The sequence below is a fragment of the Leucoraja erinacea genome, chromosome 2 (genome assembly GCF_028641065.1).
Source record: "Leucoraja erinacea ecotype New England chromosome 2, Leri_hhj_1, whole genome shotgun sequence".
In the NCBI taxonomy this organism is placed as follows: Eukaryota; Metazoa; Chordata; class Chondrichthyes; order Rajiformes; family Rajidae; genus Leucoraja; species Leucoraja erinaceus.
The window spans coordinates 36,212,219-36,232,056 of record NC_073378.1 but is presented as its reverse complement, the minus strand read 5'-3'; positions in this window follow the sequence as shown (position 1 = coordinate 36,232,056).

Genomic DNA, 19,838 nt, shown 5'->3' with positions numbered 1-19,838 from the left:
CCTGGAGAGAAGGAATGGGCGAAGTTTCGGGTCGAGACCCTTCTTCAGTCTGATGTAAGAGGAGGGGGCAGGACAAAAATAGAATGTAGGCAGACACAGTAAATCTAGTGGGAGAACTGGGAACGGGAAGAAGATGGAGAGAGAAAGCAAGGGCTATCTGAAGTTAGAGAAGTCAATGTTCATACCGTTGGGGTGTAAACTACCCAATCGAGATATGAGGTGCTGGTCCTCCAATTTGTGCCGAGCCTCACTCTGACAATGGAGGAGGCCCAGGACAGAAAGGTCAGATTGGGAATGGGAGGGGGAGTTGAAGTGCTGAGCCACCGTGAGATCAGGTAGGTTACGACGGACTGAGTGGAGGTGTCCAGCAAAATGATCGCCGAGACTGCGCTTGTGTCATATTATCAAAACTGTGGCCATGAATGAAATAAGAGCCCAAATTGAGAGCCCACCCCTCATCCTCCTGCGCTCAAAGGAATAGAGTCCTAGCCTGCTCAATCTCTCCCGATAGCTCAGGCCCTCGAGACCTGGCAATGTCCTCGTAAATCTTCTCTGCGCTCTTTCGAGCTGACAACATATTTTCTATAACAGGGTGACCAAAGCTGAGCACAATTCTCCACATGTGGTCTCACCAATGTCTTGTACAACCGTAACATGACCTCCCAACATCCATACTCAATACTCTGACGGATGGAGGCTAATGTGCCAAAAGCCTACATGACCACCCTACCTACTTGTGACACCACTTTCAAGGAACTATGTCCTTGCACTCCTTCTTATGGAACATGGGCGGTCATGGTGGCGCAGCAGTAGAGTTGCTGCCGGCTTCCAGCGAATGAAGCGCCGGAGATCCGGGTTCGATCCCGACTCCAGGTTCTGTCTGTATGGAGTTTGTATGTTCTCTCCGTGACCTGCGTGGGTTTTCTCTGTGATCTTCGGTTTCCTCCCACACTCCAAAGACGTAAAGGTTTGTAGGTTAATTGGCTTGGTGTAAATGTAAAAATTGTCCCTAGTGGGTGTAGGATGGTGTTAAAGTGTGGGGATCGCTGGTCAGCGCAGACCCGATGAGCCGAAGGGCCTGTTTCCGCGCTGTATCTCTAAACATAAACCTTTCGTACGTCAAGGAGTGCCTGTATTTCATTACTGGAAGCCCTAGGACCAAAAATATTCTGAAACGTGAAACATACACCTTGTAAAATCAAAGTTTTCTTCTTTTGATAGATGGCACAGTTTTGAAGAGGAATAGGCAATGTTCTCTGGTGTCCTGGCCAATAGTTATCGTTCAACCATTAATATTTGTTGGTTCTCACTGTGTATAAATAGATCGCTGACCTAACTGCATTTACCCACCGATAATGGGATGGGTAGATGCCGGTACAGTCCCTTGCCCAGAGAATTGAGGACCTGAGGACATAGGTTCAAGGTGAAGGGGAAAAGATTTAATAGGAATTTGAGGGGTAACAAAGGGTGGTGGGTGTATGGAATGAGCTGCCAGAGGAGATAGTTGAGGCAGGGACTATTGCAACCTTTAAGAAACAGTTAGACAGGCACATGGACTGTCTGAAGAAGGGTCTCGACCAGATGCTGCCTGTCCCACTGAGTTACTCCAGCTTTTTGTGTCTATCTCTCGATTTAAACCAGCATCTGCAGTTCCTTATTGCACATGGATAGGGCTGGTTTAGAGGGATATGGGCCAAACGCAGGTTGGTAGGACTAGTGTGGGCAATGTAGGCAAGTTGAGCTGAAGGGCCTGTTTCCACGCTGTATCACTCTATGACTCTATTGCGTCAGGCATGTGGTGCGGGGTGTGAAGTACTTTGCAATGACCTGAGCATCAGCGGAGCTAAAGGCAAGTCTTTTCTTTTGCTCTCAACCTGTAACGCAGCACTTCATGAGGGTATAGAAGGAAGGGAAAGAGCATGCAACACGTCAACAGCTTTATGAAATTAAGTGATCAGATATGGCAGTCAGATCCCTCGGCTATTTTCCCTGGCGAAGCAAATGCACGAAGGCCTGTCAGTATGAAGCCTCTTTTCCTTTGCTGACAGAGGAATGTTTTGACTTCACCAGTGAGACTAACTGAATGGCTCTTGATATATTTAGCTCCCAGAAACAATTCTGGTGGTGGTGACAGTAAAGGGTTGGGGCTAGGGGAAGGAAGGCATTGTTTGTTTAGTTTAGTTTAGTTTAGTTTATTGTTACGTGTACTGAGGTACAGTGAAAAGCTTTTATTGCGTCCTATCCAGTCAGCGGAAAGGCAATACATGATTACATTTGAGCCATTCACAGTGTATAGCTAAAGGAATAACGTTTAGTGCAAGGTAAAGCCAGGAAAATCTGATCAAGGATAGTCCGAGGGTCACCAATGAGGTAGATAATAGTTCAGCACTGCTCTCTAGTTGTGGTAGGAAGATTCAGTTGCCTGATTACAGCCGGGAAGAAATGATCCCTGATCTGGATCTGGCAACTCACGGCATTAAAAAAGGACTAATCTTCCCACTGGTTCCCACTGATTAGTCCTGAACTGTTATTAACAAAAAGCTGCAGTAACTCTTCGGGTCAGGCAGCACCTCTGGAGAAAAGAAATAGGCGATATTTCAGGTCGAGACCCTTCTTCAGACTGGGTGCTCTATTTGCATGCATGGTTTGCTGATGTAAAGGTTGAAATATTGACAATGAATTATCTTATATCTTGTGGTTAATTTTTAACAACTTATTATATTTTTGTTAATATACTGAAAATGTTCATAGATACATAGATACATAGTCAACGGGTGCAGAAAATGGGCCTTTCGCCCCTTCGAGCCAGCACCGCCATTCATTGTGGTCAAGGCTGACCACCCACAGTCAGTACCCCGTTCCCGCCATCTCCCCATACCCCTTGATTCCGCTAGCTCTAAGAGCCCTGTCTAACTCTCTTTGGAATGCATCCAGTGAATCAGCCTCCACTGCCATCTGAGGCAGAGAATTCCACAAATTCACATACTCTGTGTGAAAAAGTTTTTCCTCATCTCAGTTCTAAATGGCCTACCCCTTGTTCTTAAACTGTGGCCCCTGGTTCTGGACTCCTCCAACATTGGGAACATGTTTCCTGCAGCTAACGTGTCCAATCCAGTGTTTCCACTTTGAAGGAAATTACCCCAAGTTCTGGAAATTCTGGTTGGGGGAAACTTTTAATTCTCTTCCCTGTACGGGGACCTGACCTTTTTCCTGTCGGGTCTCCATTGCCGTTGGGGCCTAGCACCGTGGAGCGGCCTCAAGTGACAGCGGAGCCTGCGGAGCCTGCAGCTGCGGAGCTGCAGACCTACCATCGTGGAGCTGGCTGGCTTCGGAGCGCGGAGAGCTGTGGTGGCTCGCTGCTGCGACCCGACTCTGGTGGATGGTGACACCGGGAGCTCGCGGGTCCCTGGTGGGAGACCGCTTTGCGGGGCACCGGCAATGGCAGCTTCTACCATCCAAATTGCGGGGTTGAGAGTGACCTGGAGCGGGGCCTTTAAGTGGCCGTGGGACTTGCTAGCGCCCGCCGGGGGCTTTGACTTTGACTTCGGGAGAGGAATGGAGAGCAGGGGAGAGACAAGACTTTACCTTCCATCACAGTGAGGAGGAGATTCACTGTGATGGATGTTTGTGTAAATTGTGTTGGTGTGTGTCTTGGTTCTTTTCTTGTATGACTGCAGAAACCAAATTTCATTTGAACTTCATGTGAGGTTCAAATGACAAATAAATGGTATTGTATATTGTATATATTGTATTTATATTGTCTTCGGGTAATTTTAGGGAAATTAAATAATTTCGGGAAATTTCCGCATCTGGTCCACGAAGGGGTGTAAAGGTAAAACATACAGCACTGCTGGGTTGGCGATCAAAGGTTTAAACAGAGCGCTGTCAGTTTAACGCGTGGGAATTTAAACAGAGCTGTCGGCTACAGCGCTATGGGTTCTAAATATAGCGCAACCGGCTGCAGCGCTATGGGCTTTAAACATAGCGCTATGGCCACAGCGTTATGGGTCACAGACTGTTCGGGAAAATTCTCGTATAACAATGAGTCTTTGAAATTCTCTTTCTCAGTTGAACCTTTGATTATTTTTCAGGCAGTGGTAGAATTCTGGATGAGCCTAGCGGTGAAAGGTTACCTGTGGGTGGTGGGATTGCTGTTACATTGGGATTGGCCTTGATCTTACAGAACGGTGGGTGGGCTGAAGGGGCCGAGAGGGAGAGAGGGAGAGAGGGAGGGAGTGGAAGAGGGGTGGAGAGAGGAAGAGAGGGAGAGAGAGAGGGGTGGAGAGAGGGAGAGGGGAGGGAGAGTCGGAGAGAGGGAGGGAGGGGAGGGGGGTGGGGGGGGGGGGGGGGGGGGGGGGGGGGAGAGAGAGGGAGGGAGGGAGTGAGAGGGGAGGGAGGGAGAGAGAGCAGAGACTGAGACACATGAGAGCAGGTTGAATAAACGAATAAAACAAAAGCTGTTGGAGGCAACGAAAGCTGCCTTGCATAACACTGTACAAGTGAGTAACAGAAACAGGCAGATGCGGTGTAGTTACATAGATCTGTTTTGCCTTATTCTTCTTTGTGTTGTTAACGTGTGCATGCAAATACAAAATAACAACAAATAGCACACAGGAAGCATTTTTGAAAATTTCAGGAAATACCATCCAATTCCAGGAAATTTGGGATTCTATTTAAGGAATTTTATTTTGAGATGTGAGAGCACTGGTCCAATTCCTTAGTAATTTTATATGTTTCTATAAGATATCCTCTCATCTTTCTAAATTCCAGTGTATACAAGCCCAGTCATAGAAACATAGAAACATAGAAAATAGGTGCAGGAGTAGGCCATTCAGCCCTTCGAGCCTGCACCACCATTCAATATGATCATGGCTGATCATCCAACTCAGTATCCTGTACCTGCCTTCTCTCCATACCCCCTGACCCCTTTAGCCACAAGGGCCACATCTAACTCCCTCTTAAATATAGCCAATGAACTGGCCTCAACTACCTTCTGTGGCAGAGAATTCCAGAGATTCACCACTCTCTGTGTGAAAAATGTTTTCCTCATCTCGGTCCTAAAAGATTTGCCCCTTATCCTTAAACTGTGACCCCCTTGTTCTGGACTTCCCCAACATTCCCTGCACCTAGCCTGTCCAACCCCTTAAGAATTTTGTAAGTTTCTGTAAGATCCCCCCTCAATCTTCTAAATTCTAGCGAGTACAAACCGAGTCTATCCAATTTTTCTTCATATGAAAGTCCTGACATCCCAGGAATCAGTCTGGTGAACCTTCTCTGTACTCCCTCTATGGCAAGAAGGTCCTTCCTCAGATTAGGAGACCAAAACTGTACGCAATACTCCAGGTGTGGTCTCACCAAGACCCTGTACAACTGCAGTAGAACCTCCTTGCTCCTATACTCAAATCCTTTGGCTATGAATGCTAACATACCATTCGCCTTCTTCACTGCCTGCTGCACCTGCATGCCTACTTTTAATGACTGGTGTACCATGACACCCAGGTCTCGTTGCATCTCTCCCTTTCCTAATCGGCCACCATTCAGATAAAAGTCTACTTTCCTGTTTTTGCCACCAAAGTGGATAACCTCACATTTATCCACATTATATTGCATCTGCCATGCATTTGCCCACTCACCCAGCCTATGCAAGTTACCTTGCAGCCTCCTAGCATCCTCCACACAGCTAACATTGCCCCCCAGCTTTGTGTCATCCGCAAATTTGGAGATGTTGCATTCAATTCCCTCGTCCAAATCATTAATATATATCGTAAATAGCTGGGGTCCTAGCACTGAGCCTTGCGGTACCCCACTAGTCACTGCCTGCCATTGTGAAAAGGACCCATTTACTCCTACTCTTTGCTTCCTGTCTGCCAGCCAGTTCTCTGTCCACATCAATACTGAACCCCCAATACCGTTTTAAGTTAGTATACTAATCTCTTATGTGGGACCTTGTTGAAAGCCTTCTGAAAGTCCAGATATAACACATCCACTGGTTCTCCCTTATCCACTCTACTATCCATTCTACTAGTTACATCCTCGAAAAATTCTACAAGATTCGTCAGACATGATTTACCTTTCATAAATCCATGCTGACTTTGTCCAATGATTTCACCACTTTCCAAATGTGCTGCAATCCCATCTTTAATAACTGATTCTAGCAGTTTCCCGATGTTAGACTAACTGGTCTGTAATTCCTCGTTTTCTCTCTCCCTCCCTTTTTAAAAAGTGGGATTACATTAGCTACCCTCCAATCCTCAGGAACTACTCCAGAATCTAAAGAGTTTTGAAAAATTATCACTAATGCATCCACTATTTCTGGGGCTACTTCCTTAAGTACTCTGGGATGCAGCTTATCTGGCCCTGGGGATTTATCGGCCTTTAATCCATTCAATTTACCTAACACCACTTTCCGGCTAACCTGGATTTCACTCAGTTCCTCCATCTCATTTGACCCCCGGTCCCCTGCTATTTCCAGCAGATTATTTAGGTCTTCCTTAGTGAAGACAGAACCAAAGTAGTTATTCAATTGGTCTGCCATGTCCTTGTTCCCCATGATCAATTCACCTGTTTCTGACTGCAAGGGACCTACATTTGTTTTAACTAATCTTTTTCTCTTCACATATTTTTTTAAATCTTTTGCAGTCAGTTTTTATGTTCCCTGCCAGTTTTCTTTCGTAATCTATTTTCCCTTTCCTAATTAAGCCCTTAGTCCTCCTCTGCTGGCCTCTGAATTTCTCCCAGTCCTCTGGTAGGCTGCTTTTTCTGGATATTTGTACGCTTCATCTTTTGTTTCATCAGTCGCTCCATTCTTTCATCATATGGCAGTCCCGCCATTCAGGAATTAACCTTGTGAACCTACGCTGCACTACCTCAATAGCAAGAACGTCCTTCCTCAAATTAGGAGAGCAAAACTACCTACAATACTCCAGTGTATACTGCAAACTGCATACAATACTCCAGTGTGGTCTCACCAGGGCCCTGTATAAGTGCAGAAGGACCTCTTTGCTCCTATACTCAACTCCTCTCGTTATGAAGGCCAACATGCCATTCGCTTTCTTCACTGTCTGCTGTACTTGAACATATGGATGTGCTCAGTTATTTCCTATGATCATGTGTATATGATCACTTTTAAAGTTGTATTTATTATTCTTTATTTCAAGAAGGATTTATTTGACCCATAAATCCAAAATTAATGTTGGTGTAGGCTCGAAGGGCAAAATGGTCTCCTTCTGCACCTATTCTCTATGTTTCCAAAAGCTGGAGTAACTCAGAGGGACAGGCATCATCTCTGGAGAGAAGGAAAGGGAGACGTTTCGGGTCTGAAGAAGAGTCTCGACCCGAAACGTCACCCTTTCCTTCTCTCCAGAAACGTTGCCTGTCCCGATGAGTTACTCCAGCTTTTTGTGTCTATCTTCGGTTCAGGGTGGCGCAGCGGTAGAGTTGCTGCCTTACAGCACCAGGGACCCGGGTTCGATCCTGACTACTGCTGCTGTCTGCACAGAATTTGTACGATCTCCCAGTGACCATGTAGGTTTTCTCCAAGATCGGTTTCCTCGCACACGCCAAAGACGTACAGGTTTGTAGGTTAATTGGCTTGGGATGTAAAGATAAATTGCCCCTGGTGTGTGTAGGATAGTGCTAGGAGATGGCTGGTCGACACGGACTCGGTGGGCCGAGGGGCCTGTTTCAGTGCTGTAACTCTAAACTAAACTAAGTTCCATTTCAATAAACATCAAGTTCCATTTTCCCCAAATATCAAGCAAATACCCAGACAGCTAGTGGGATAACAGAGGGGCTTTGACAATCTCTGAGTAAACCTTAATTGTGAACTACAAAATCACTGGGGGAGAAAGAGACCTTGTTGCCAGGCAACCCCCAGCAGGTAGCAAGGTCTTATCTGCAGCTGTCCCGAATCCGATCCAAAAAAGCCCCTTATCATTGTTTGTTGAAATCGCTACCCAGCCTTTTCAACTGGTTCTTTAGTTTTCTTGCCCAGTCATAGCAGCTCCTGGGACCTTCTCAAATGTGGTCCCAGTGGTACTGATATCAAGGCTATTGTAAAACCTGACACGGCACTGATAAGCATGGAATGTGTTAATGCTACATCTGATGACTGGAGCACTCTCTGTGATTTTAAACTTTCTGCTTGAAAGGACCATTGCCACAATGGCCTGTCTGTCTGTTTGTCTGACTGACCGACGGTGCCTTTATGCATCTGAGCTTCCAATATCCAGGCAGATGATGCTTGCGTGGAACATGACCATCTGTGGCTGGGCAGAGGTGGGGCATGGGTTAGGAAGAATAGTGGAGACTCCCTTAAAAGATTGCAGAGCTGGAGAACTAAACATGTAGGAAGGAACTGCAGACACAAAATGCTGAGTAACTCGGCAGGACAGGCAGCATCTCTGGATAGAAGGAATGGGTGACATTTCAGGTAGAGACCCTTCTTCAGACTGGCTAGGGATAAGGGAAACAAGAGATTATAGGTAATGATGTGGAGAGGTAACAAACAATGAATAAAAGATATGCAAAAAAGTAACGACGATAAAAGAAACAGGTAATTGTTAGCTGTTTGCAGGGTGAAAACGTGAAGCTAGTGCGACTTGGGTGGGGCAGGGATAGAGAGAGAGAGAATGCCGGGGCTGGCTACCTGAAGTGAGATAAATCAATATTCATACCACTGGGCTGTGAGCTGCTCAAGTGCAATATGAGATGATGTCCCTCCAATTTGCGTTTAGCCTCACTCTGACAATGGAGGAGACCTGGGAGAGAAAGATCTGTGTGGGAATGGGAAGGAGAATTATTATTATTTTTTTTAATATATTTTTATTAGAAATGATGTACAATAATATAAGACATGAATAACATATTACATTTCATGTACAACTTCTTATTTCAAATTTAATAGTAGAAAAAAAAGTAAGAAAACCAAGAAATATAGAGAGAGAGAATATTATGGGAAGGAGAATTAAAGTGTCCAGCAACCGGGAGGTCAGGTAGGTTCAGGCGGGCTGAGCGAAGGTGTTCAGTGAAAAACGATCGTCCAGTCTGCGTTTTATCTCGCCGATGTACAAGAGTTCACATCTTGAACAACAGATACATTAGATGAGGTTGGCAGAGGTGCAAGTGAACCTCTGCCTAACCTGAAAGGACTGTCGAGGTCCCTGGACAGAGTCGAGGGAGGAGGTATAGCAATGGGCCAATTATGTTGGCTGCTTTTCTCAAGTAACGTGGTGTGGGTGGTGTCAATGGTAGGGAGTCTGGCCTCTGTGAGACTGGGCTAAGTCAATAACTCACTGCAGTTTCTTGGGGTCTTGGGTAGAGCTGTTTCCAAACCAAACTTAGATGCAACCCAACAGTATGCTTTCTATGGTGCGTCTGTAGACGTTTTGAAGAGTATCTGTAGGCGGGTGAAATATCCGCTGTCTTCTCAGGAGGTAAAGGAGTTGGTGCGCCGTCTTGGCTGTCGCATCTATGTCGTTGTGTAAGAAGGAACTGCAGAACCTGGTTTAAACCGAAGGTAGACACAAAATGCTGGAGTAAATCATCGGGACAGGCAGCGTCTCTGGAGAAAAGGAAAAGGTGACGTTTTGGGTTGAGACTCTTCTTCAGACCCGAAACGTCACCCTTTCCTTCTCTCCAGAGATACTGCCTGACCCACTGAGTTACTCCAGCATTTAAAAACATAGGAAATAGGTACAGGAGTAAGCCATTTAGTCATCCACAATCAGTAACCCGTGCCTGAGTGAACTGTGAGTCCACAAGCCTCGGCTGAGTGAACAGTGAGTCCACAAGGCTCACCAACCCCGTCCACACACCCCCATCCCTCTTCCCTCACACACCACCCCCCCCCCCCCCCCCCCCCCCCCCCCCCCCCCCCCCCCCCCCCCCAGGGGCAGCAGCAGGCCACAGCAGCACTTCCCCCCCCCCCCACCGGCCCTGGCCTGAAGCCGTCCCCCTCCCCCAGCTACAGAACGCTCCCACCGGCCCCCACCTGAAGGACTAGCCCAAGAATCTATTCGGCCCACAATGTTCATACTAGCCCTCTGGAAACCAGTCCCTTTTGCCCTCAACACCCATACTAGCCCTCCAGAACCCTCCCCCCAATGGCCATCACTTGAAGCTGTTCCCCTCACCCAGCTGCAGTATGCTCTCCCTTCCCCCACCGGCCTCCAACAGCCCCACCTGAAGCCGTGCCCCTTCCCAGGCTGCAGGACACTCTTCCCACCGGCCTCTGACAGCCCCCCGTCTGAAGCTGACCACCTCCACCGGCTGCAGAACACAACAAGAGAAGCAACAAGAAAGAATGGACTGAATTATATCTCCTCTTTAATTTTTAAATTGTTGTTATATTTTAAGAGTTATTCACATTTTTAATTCTTATATTTACAGAGTTATTCAAATTCCTTTTCCATTTGCCGTACCCGTCAGCTGCACCTGCGCAGTAATACCTGCGTGTTCTACGTCACAATGGGAACCCAATGGACGGGAATGGCTGCGCTGCCGGAGAGCCGCTAAGAGTGGATGGGGGGGGGGGGATTTTGAGAGAGGGGATGGAGTGAGTTCATGGGGGGGGGGGGGAGAGGGCAAGAGGCAGAGTGGAGGGGGTGTGGAGGGGTGTAGGGTGTCTGTGGCGTCACAAGTGGGAGCCCGCCAGCCGCGCCTATGCAGTTGGAGGCTATGCATAAGTGGTGGAATATTGGAAGCGGTGGAGAGGTGGAATATTGTGTTGGGGGACCAGCCCTCCCATGTGAGAATGGGACCATACGGGTCCGACTTAGTCTAGTAGACACTAAAAGCGGGACAGGTGGCATATCTGGAGAGAAGGAGAGATATAGTGAGATATAGAACAAATAAATGAAAGACATGCAAAAAAGTAACAATGGTAAAGGGAACAGGCCATTTTTAGCTGTTTGCTACGCATTTGTTCTATATCTTTCCACATCATCATCTGTATCTCTCGTTTCCCTTTCCCATGACTTTCAGTTTGAAGAAAGGTCTCAACTCCAAACCTCACCCATTCGTTCTCTTCAGAGATGCTGCCTCTCCCACTGAGTTACTCTAGTATTTTGTGTCTATCTTCGGTTTAAACCAGCATCTGCAGTTCCATCCTAAATATTGCATATAGTCTGGCCTTTTCCTACCTCCAGTTCCCTCCCCTCTCCTTTCAGCGATATGCGTTCTGTAGGCTGGCATTCGTGGACGGTGCACAGAGGAGCGCTGGCTCCGTAGGCGCTAGGACGGCCGGCAGTCGTCGTGATCATTGGTGGTAAGGTCGGGAGAAAATTCAAACATTTTGTGAATTTCTCGTCAAGAGTGTCTTTGAGGGCCTAGCGCTTGCAAGCAATTGTATGAGTGCAGATGCAAGTGCATCATCCGTGCGATATACTGTTAATGACTCTTACGAGTACCTGTGGGAACTCCTGCATACCGGCGATAACGCCGGAAGATTGACAGAAGGGACAGAAGGTGGAGGTTAAATAAAAAGCTATTTGTTAGGGCTCTCGAATTGATGTCTGCAACTCGTCATTACATTACATTCACAATACAAGGAGGAGATGTCTCTTAATGTTATATCGCACTCTCGGGGCTGAACACCAAAATAGTTGAAGGGAGGGTGAAATAATCACATGTTTATTCGTGTTCATTTTTGAGTGGTGGGTGCTGAGATATTGTAGCTTGCAGTAAAAAAAAAAAAAAAAAAAAAAAAAAAAAAAAAAAACCCCCCCCACCCCCTCTAACCCCCCTAAAACCCTTTAACCCCCCCTCCACCCCCTTAAAACCCCCCCAACCCCCCTCACCCCCCCCCACCCCCCCCAACCCCCCCCCCCCCCCCCCCCGCCAAAAGACCTTCCCCCCCCCCGCCACCCCCCCCCCCCCCCCACCCAACTCCCACCCAAACACACACAAATGCAATGGAGAAGAAGTAAACTTTTTCCCCAAGGCGTGCGGGCAGCAGCATCTATGGAAGCAAATGGACAATATGGCATTACGTTTTTCTGGCCCGAAAAGTTGGGCCTATTTGTGTGCATGTGTCAAAAAAAAAAAAAAAAAAAAAAAAAAAAAAAAAGAAAAAAAAAAAAAAAAAAAAACAAAAACACCAAAAAAAAAAAAAAAAAAAAAAAACCAACCCCAAAAAAAAAAAAAAAAAAAAAAAAAAAAACCACCCGGAGAACAGGCACGGCGGCCAAACAACCCCCCCCCCCCCCCCCCCCCCCCCCACCACCCAAAACCCCCCTCGAGTGAGCCACATGGGTGTCTATCCTTTCGTTTTAATCCAGCATCTGGCAGATGCCTATCGCTGGCCGAAAGCCCTAGATTGAAGATGAGAGCTGGGATATAGAAATCATTAAATTGAATTAAACTAACTGGATACCTGTCTATATTCACTATCTACTATGATTGGAAGGCTGCTAGATGGAGGAATGAATGTTCCCAAAAATGTTGGGGGGGTACAGTTTTTGTTCAGACCAGCGGTCCCAGTTTTAAGCAGTCTTACCGTGTGGAATCGTTTCAATTAAATTAGCAGGCGGAAGAAACCCTTGCAGTTTCTCTCAGGGATTCGGGACGGACTCTCGGAGTGGGGAGGAGGAAAGGCTTGTGGGGAGTCGAGGGAGGAGAGACATTATGGGGGTGTCTTAAATGATTGTGGCGTTGGGTGGCTGTCAGCTGAAAACAGCGCAGGTGAGTATTTCACAATTTCACCTTGCTGTGTGGGACTCTCTCTCTCTCTCTCCTCCCTCCCTCCTCTAACGTGGGAATGGATGGGGGGGGGACCGTGACATCCCTCGCTCTCTACACATGGGAAATGATGAACTCCGCGGGCGGCTTCAGCAATGCCTCTATGTCTCTCTCCCCCCAGGCTACCCTATTTCTCACACATGCCTTATGTCTCTCTCTCCTCTCTCACGAGGGTGCTAGCAGCATCTCCTGGAACGAAGGAAATAGACAACGTGGCTGTGGCCCCGCTGCACCCGTTTGCATTTTCAGTGTCAGCATATCGTGTGTAGTGGGTGGGAGTCAAATGGGATAGTATGGAGAGACCAGGTAATTTTAGGAAGATAGGAAAGAGAAAAATAGGAAAGGAGGAGAAAGGCAGGAGAAGGAGAGGAGTAGGGGGATGAGGAGCTAAAGGCAGCTGAAGAATGGGTGCGCCCTGGTCCATTTCAATCCTGTAGATTGCTGCCTGGGGCTGCCTCCACCGGTTCATCCAACTCATGCCTGTGGTGAGAGGAGAGGGAGGGAGGGTAGAGGAGAGAGCGAGGAAAAAGCACACACAAGGTGACTGTGAAATCTTCACCTGGGCTGTGTCAGCTGACAGACACCACACCCCGCCAGTTTGGGGGTTTTGGGTTTTACTTATTAAAATGAAGACAGCCCCATCTGGTCTCCACCATGCCACTCTCCCTCGTACTACCGCCCACGAGTCCTTCCCTCTCTCAACTCCAGTCCCGTCGTCCTTAAGTCGGCTCTTTGAAACCATACAGCCGCACGCCGAGCCCGCTGACAATCCAGGACCCGTGGTGCAGGCGGGTGTCTCTTTGAAGATAGACATCCGTTGCTTGGCGTCAACTCAGAGGGGTAGCAGGCCCAGCATCCTGGAGAGAGAAGGAAAGAGGTGCTTTTGCGGGGCGAGATTGCGCTTCTTCAGACTGAAAGTTTCAGCTCGGGGGCACCTGTCAGTAGATCATAACATAAGGCTACAATCATCACGGTCAATGTGAGACACGAGTCTTTATTCATTAGTTTACAAAATAAAAAAACGACTTCGTTGGGCAGCATATTGATAGAAGGTGCATCACACCAAACAACATTTGTCTAAAAAACACAGATTAGTTCTTCAGCTCATTAAAGAGGGCTGCGGTGTGAAAAAAACCAATTATAATGTGTTGACAACAAAGTCATAACATCATTTGTGCCACGCTGATTAACTACACTAGCAGTCCACGATGTTCATTCACGATTAAGCGGGAAAGATCGGAGATGGACAAGTCGACTCGGCTAAAAGATGACAGAATTTGCAGAGTTACCGTGGGAACTCTTTATCTACCTCGGCCGCTATATCGTGCGGATACCTCTTGCTGGGACCCCGACGCAGGGCCACTCACCGGGTGACATCTTAGCATTCAGGTTAGCACTGAGCGTGAGATCTAGCCTATTACAGTGTGCTGGTCGAAGGCGGCGAATGGCCTACGTCTACCTTCTGCACTTATTGTCTACTGTCTGACTCCATCTGATAGTCAACCCTTCCTCATGGAGATCAACCTCTGGCTTGCCAGCTCTTGTGTCAGCCAGCCAGCCTTCCCCCTCGCCTCTTTAATGCTGGCTACCTCCCCTCCACCCCTTCAGTCCAAGGTGGAGGGTCCCAACCAAGGCGTTGAGCGTTCTATTTCCCCTCACTGATGCTGCCTGACCCGTCGGGTTCATTGAATAGTTTGTGGTTCAGCTACGGCTTTACGGCTTGCGTACCTACTCTCTCACTAACCCTGGAAGGCCATCTGTCAGCCTAATGGATTACTCTGCTGCGAGAGTTGTGCTGAGCACAGCCAGAAACGAAAGTGCATCTCCAGAAGATCATTCCTTTTGAAAACTCAATGGTCCCTCACTGAGCATGCTCACACAGCAACTGTGTACTTAAGAGATAGACCTGCCATTTGGAGAACCTCCTAACTCAATCACCTCCACCACCTTCTCCCTGTAGTCAGTGTAATAATTTCCTCGCTGCATGGTTTATTGTCAACATCCACCAAATTGGACTAGCAGATATCCCTGCACACACTGTAAGTCTCCGAGCAGACTGAGGGAGGAATCATGACTGTTTCCCATCTTGGCTGTTTGAAGTTTGCGCAGACTGCGCTGTTTGCGAAGATACGTGGAAAGGCTAAGATAAACTAGCATGAGGGCGAGGTGAGTATTAGTTATTATTCCTCGGAAAAAATCACAAAAGCAGTGCCGAAGGCTCCGTGAACATAAGGTATTGCGTCTGCAAAATGGAGCCACTTAAACTGCCAGACCTCATTATTTCAACCTGAGTGCAGATTGTTGAGACAACGCTGCTGTCAATTCTCTGCAACAGCAAGGCAAGGTAATGCAAGGCAAGGCAAGGCAAGGCAAGGCAAGAGCTTCAATCCATGCAACTGAGCTGAAGGGCTTGTATTGTTTAGTTTAGTTTAGTTTAGTTTAGAGACGGCCACGTTAGTTTGGAGTGGCCATGTTGGCGCAGCAGTAGAGTTGCTGCCTTAAGGGCCTGTCCCACTTGGGCGTCATTTGCGTGTCACGCAGGTGGCGTGCGAGGATTTTGAGCATCCCAAAATCCTGGGGCACCGCGCGCTACCGCGCGCCACTGCATATGCCATCAAGCCTCACCACGCGCCATGCACGTGTCATACACTCCATGCGCGCGTCATGCGTCGTGACGCGTAAATGATGTTCGCGTAAATGACAGCGCAAATGTTGCCCAGTGGGACAGGCTTGTTACAGCGTTTGCAGCGCTCGAATCCAGGGTTTGATCATGACTACGGGATGCTTGTCTGTTAGGGAGTTTATACATTCTCTCAACGTGACCCGCCGCTGGGGTTTGTTTGCGCTCGAGATCTTCCGTGTTCCTCCCAACACTACAAAGTAAAAAAAGGTTTGTGGGTTCATATGACTTGGTTTATTTGTAAGGGTTGTCCGGGCTAGTGTGTGTCGGGGTAGTGTAAGTGTGGGCAGGGATCGCTGGTTGTCGGCGTTGGGGGCCGAAGGTCTGTTTCCAGTCCTGTATCTGTATCCTAGCGAAAGTACAGCGATAGGTTTACTCATACTACGGATGCAGAATTGAAACAATTAGTTCATTGTCATGTGTTCCGAGGTACAGTGAAAAGCTTTTGCATGCACAAACAGGCCCTTCGGCCCACCGAGTCTGCGCCGACCAGCGATCCCCGCATACTAACATCCCCCTACACACATACGCAAGGGACAATTTACAATTTTACGGAAGCCAATTAGTCTACAAACCTTTGAAGTGTGGGAGGAAAACGAAGCACCCAGAGAAAACCCACGCAGGTCGCAGGGAAAACATACAAACTCCATATAGAATGAACCCTTAGTCAGGACCAACCCTGGGTTTCTGGTGCTGTGAGGCAGCAAACTCTACCGCTGTGCCTCCGTGCCGCCCCGATCTCTCATCGTCTCTCAGAGCTTGGCATCCCTCCTAAAGTATGATATCCAGAGCTGAACACGATACTCCAGATAATGTGTAAGTATAACTCCATGTCTATACATTAAAGTATCTCTGTTTTGGCAGGCACATTTATTTCCCATCAGTTTCAAAGACAGAAGTAAAGGCCTGATGATGAACAAACTGGGACATTGGTGCGTGAGTTCATGTCAACAGAAAACTAAATTAATTATAGGATTATTATACATTTAGAATTAACTAGAGTGGATAATTCCATTTTAATAATCATAATCATAATCATAATTTATTAGCCAAGTATGTTTTGCTACATTCAAGGAATTTGATTTGCCATACAGTCATACCTATAAAAAGCAACAAGACACACAAATTACATTTTAACATAAACATCCACCACAGTGACTCCTCCACATACCTCACTGTGATGGAAGGGGAAAAAAAGTTAAATCTCTTCCCTTCTTTGTTCTCCCACGGTCGGGGGCCTCGAGCCTTCCGTTGAGGGGGCGATCTTGACTCCCATAGCCAGTGGTCGGGCCCCTGTACATCGGGGCGATCAAGCTCCTGCATCAGGGGGATATCAGTTCCCCCACGCCGGGCGATCTGACCCCGGGTCGGGTCTAGTTGAACCTTCTGCATCATTGGAGCTTCCCGACTCGGTCTCTACCCGACATTGAGAGCTCCGCGATGTTGAAACCTGCAGGCCACGGTTGGATCGTCGATTCCAGGCAAGGGATCGCAGGCTCAGGTGGTAAGTCCACGCCCCGCAGTGGGGCTCAAAGCCAATCCTCGCGAGCAAGGCCCTCGCAGCCCATGATGTCGACGGCTGGGCAGAGTGACCAGAGATACCGATCGGAAAATCAATGCGCATCTCCGGCGATAGTTATGAGATTGAAAAAAAGTTTCTTTCTTCGCGTGACCCCCTACCCCCCGCATAAAACCAAACCAGAGAAACAGTTAACACATACTTTTTAAAACCTCTTTAAAAATAACCAAAAAAAAGAACCAAAAGCCATACGAGGCTGCATCATGAGGAAGCCCCTTCACCCAAATAAGCATCAAAATATGAATAAAGACACACTGAGGTCTATGCCTATATTTTCATCCTTTAATATGATGCAGGTTCTAACGCAACGTTTAAGAAACATTCAGACAGGTACATGGATAGGACAGATTTTTTAGAGGGATATGGGGTCCAAATGCCGGCAGGGAGGTGGGACTTGTGTAGATGGACAATGTTGGCCGGGCGAGTGAGGGCAAGTTAGGGCTAAGAAGGAAGGCCTGTTTCCTTTCCGATTCCATGACTCCTAATGATTGGGTAAGGGCCTGATTCACTGTTGTCTAAGTGAAACATTAGTAGGCAGGGAGGAGGCCACTGGTGAGAGCCTGTTTGGCGTAACCAGTATGTAGAGGTCCCTCATATTTGAAAACACACCCCCTTTGAGTGCAGGCCATAGGCCATGTTGGCCCTGCCTAACCATATTAACCTGACCACAACCTCAACTCCTATTTCTCACCTTTTGCTCCACATTCCCAGAAAACCACCCTTAACAAGTGGAGAGCATGGATAGGTGACATTTTGGGTTGGAAACCTTCTTCAGACAATTTCTTCTGAAGCCAGACGAAGGGTTCCGACCCAAAATGTCTTTCTTAAATAAAAAGAGACGAGGACGAATTGATTTAGTCAAAGGTTGGTGAATCTGTGGAATTAATTGCTACAGACAGCGGTGAAGGCCAAGTCAATGGATATTTTTAATGCGGAGATTGATAGATTCTTGATTGCTATGGGTGTCAGGGGTTATGGAGAGAAAGCAGGAGAGTGGGTTTGAGAGGGAAAGCTAGACAATAGGTACAGGAGTAGGCCATTCGACCCTTCGAGCCTGCATCCCCATTTAATATGATCATGGCTGATCATCCAACTCAGTATCCCGTACCTGCCTTCTCTCCATACCCCCTGATCCCTTTAGCCACAAGGACCACATCTAACTCCCTCTTAAATATAGCCAATGAACTGGCCTCAACTACCTTCTGTGGCAGAGAGTTCCAGAGACTCACCACTCTCTGTGTGAAAAATATTTTTCTCATCTCGGTCCTAAAGGATTTCCCCTTTATCCTTAAACTTTGACCCCTTGTCCTGGACTTCCCCAACATCGGGAACAATCTTCCTGCATCTAGCCTGTCCAACCGCCTAAGAATTTTGTAAGTTTCTATAAGATCCCCCCTCAATCTTCTAAATTCTAGCGAGTACAAGCCGAGTCTATCCAGTCTTTCTTCATATGAAAGTCCTGACATCCCAGGAATCAGTCTGGTGAACCTTCTCTGTACTCCCTCTAAGGTAAGAATGTCTTTCCTCAAATTTGGCACCAAAACTGTACGCAATACTCCAGGTGTAGTCTCACCTTAATGGAGGTCACCTTAACGCCATGCCCTCAAGTATTTGATACGGGTGCTGGCTGTACGGAGTTTGTACGTTTTCCAAATGACCTTGTGTGTTTTCTCCGGGTGCTCCGGTTTCCTCCCACACTCCAAAGACATACAGGTTTGCAGCTTAATTGGTTTCGGTAACATTGAAAATTGTCCCTAGTGCGTAGGACAATGCGAGTGCATGGCTGGTTTGCGCAGACTCGGTGAGCCTGGGCTGTTTGCAGTGTATCTCTAAAGGGCCTGTCCCACGAGCATGCAAATGCATGCGGCAAGCGCGACCTAACGTGGTCGCTTGAGACGTATGGCCTCGCGGGGCCGGTCCCACTTCGATCGCTGGAGCCGTTTGGAGTTGTGCGGAGCTGGTCCCGACATCGCGCGAGGCTCCGAAAAACTGACACTGTCCAAAAATTCCACACGGCAACAGCCTGCCGGCCCGCAGCTGCATTGAGGCCGTACGCACCGCCTCGACAGGCTTGCGCAGCTTCTCAACGCCATACGCAGCGTCTTGATATCCTACGCAGCGTCTTGACGGCGTACGCCTTTGCTCGAACTTCACGTCAACTCGTACGGGATCAGTCGACCTCCGCGTGGCCCCCACTTCCGGTTTGGTCGCGCTCGCCGCATGCAGTCGCATGCCCGTGGGACAGGCCCTTAAAGTCCAAAGTCTGAAATAGAGCAGTGCACGAAGAAGAAAGGTAGTGAAAAGGGAGGATGATATTGTCATTATAATTTCTTATCTTTCTATTTTTCCCTCTTTGTACTTTGCTTCTGCATTCCAGGGTCTGGTGAGCAGCAGTTGTACAGTTTGACAAATTGCCGTGTCAGGCTGCAATCTGCAGGTATTTGTCTTGTGTGGAAGAGTTCAACCTGACAATTAATGGTCTGTGCGCCCACATAGATTTGTTAAACCAGAACAGCAGAACCCATCACTCACTGCTAATCCTCTTTAATCCTAGCTGCTTTACAATCTCACAATTTATAAAAATATTAGTTTTGGACTGAAGAGTTTCAGAGACAGAGGGAAAGACGGAAAAAAAAAATCATTGCCTGCCATTTCGGAGAAAAATATACTTGGAGAAAGTGGCATTCAGTTCAGTTGAGGAGTTTAGTTTTTTGTCACGTGTACCATAAAGTGAGCATCACACGGTGAATGGTAGGGCTCTGGGTAGTGTTGTAGGGCAGAGGGATCTCGGAGTGCAGGTGCATGGTTCTATGAAGGTAGATAGGGTGGTGAAAAAAGGCT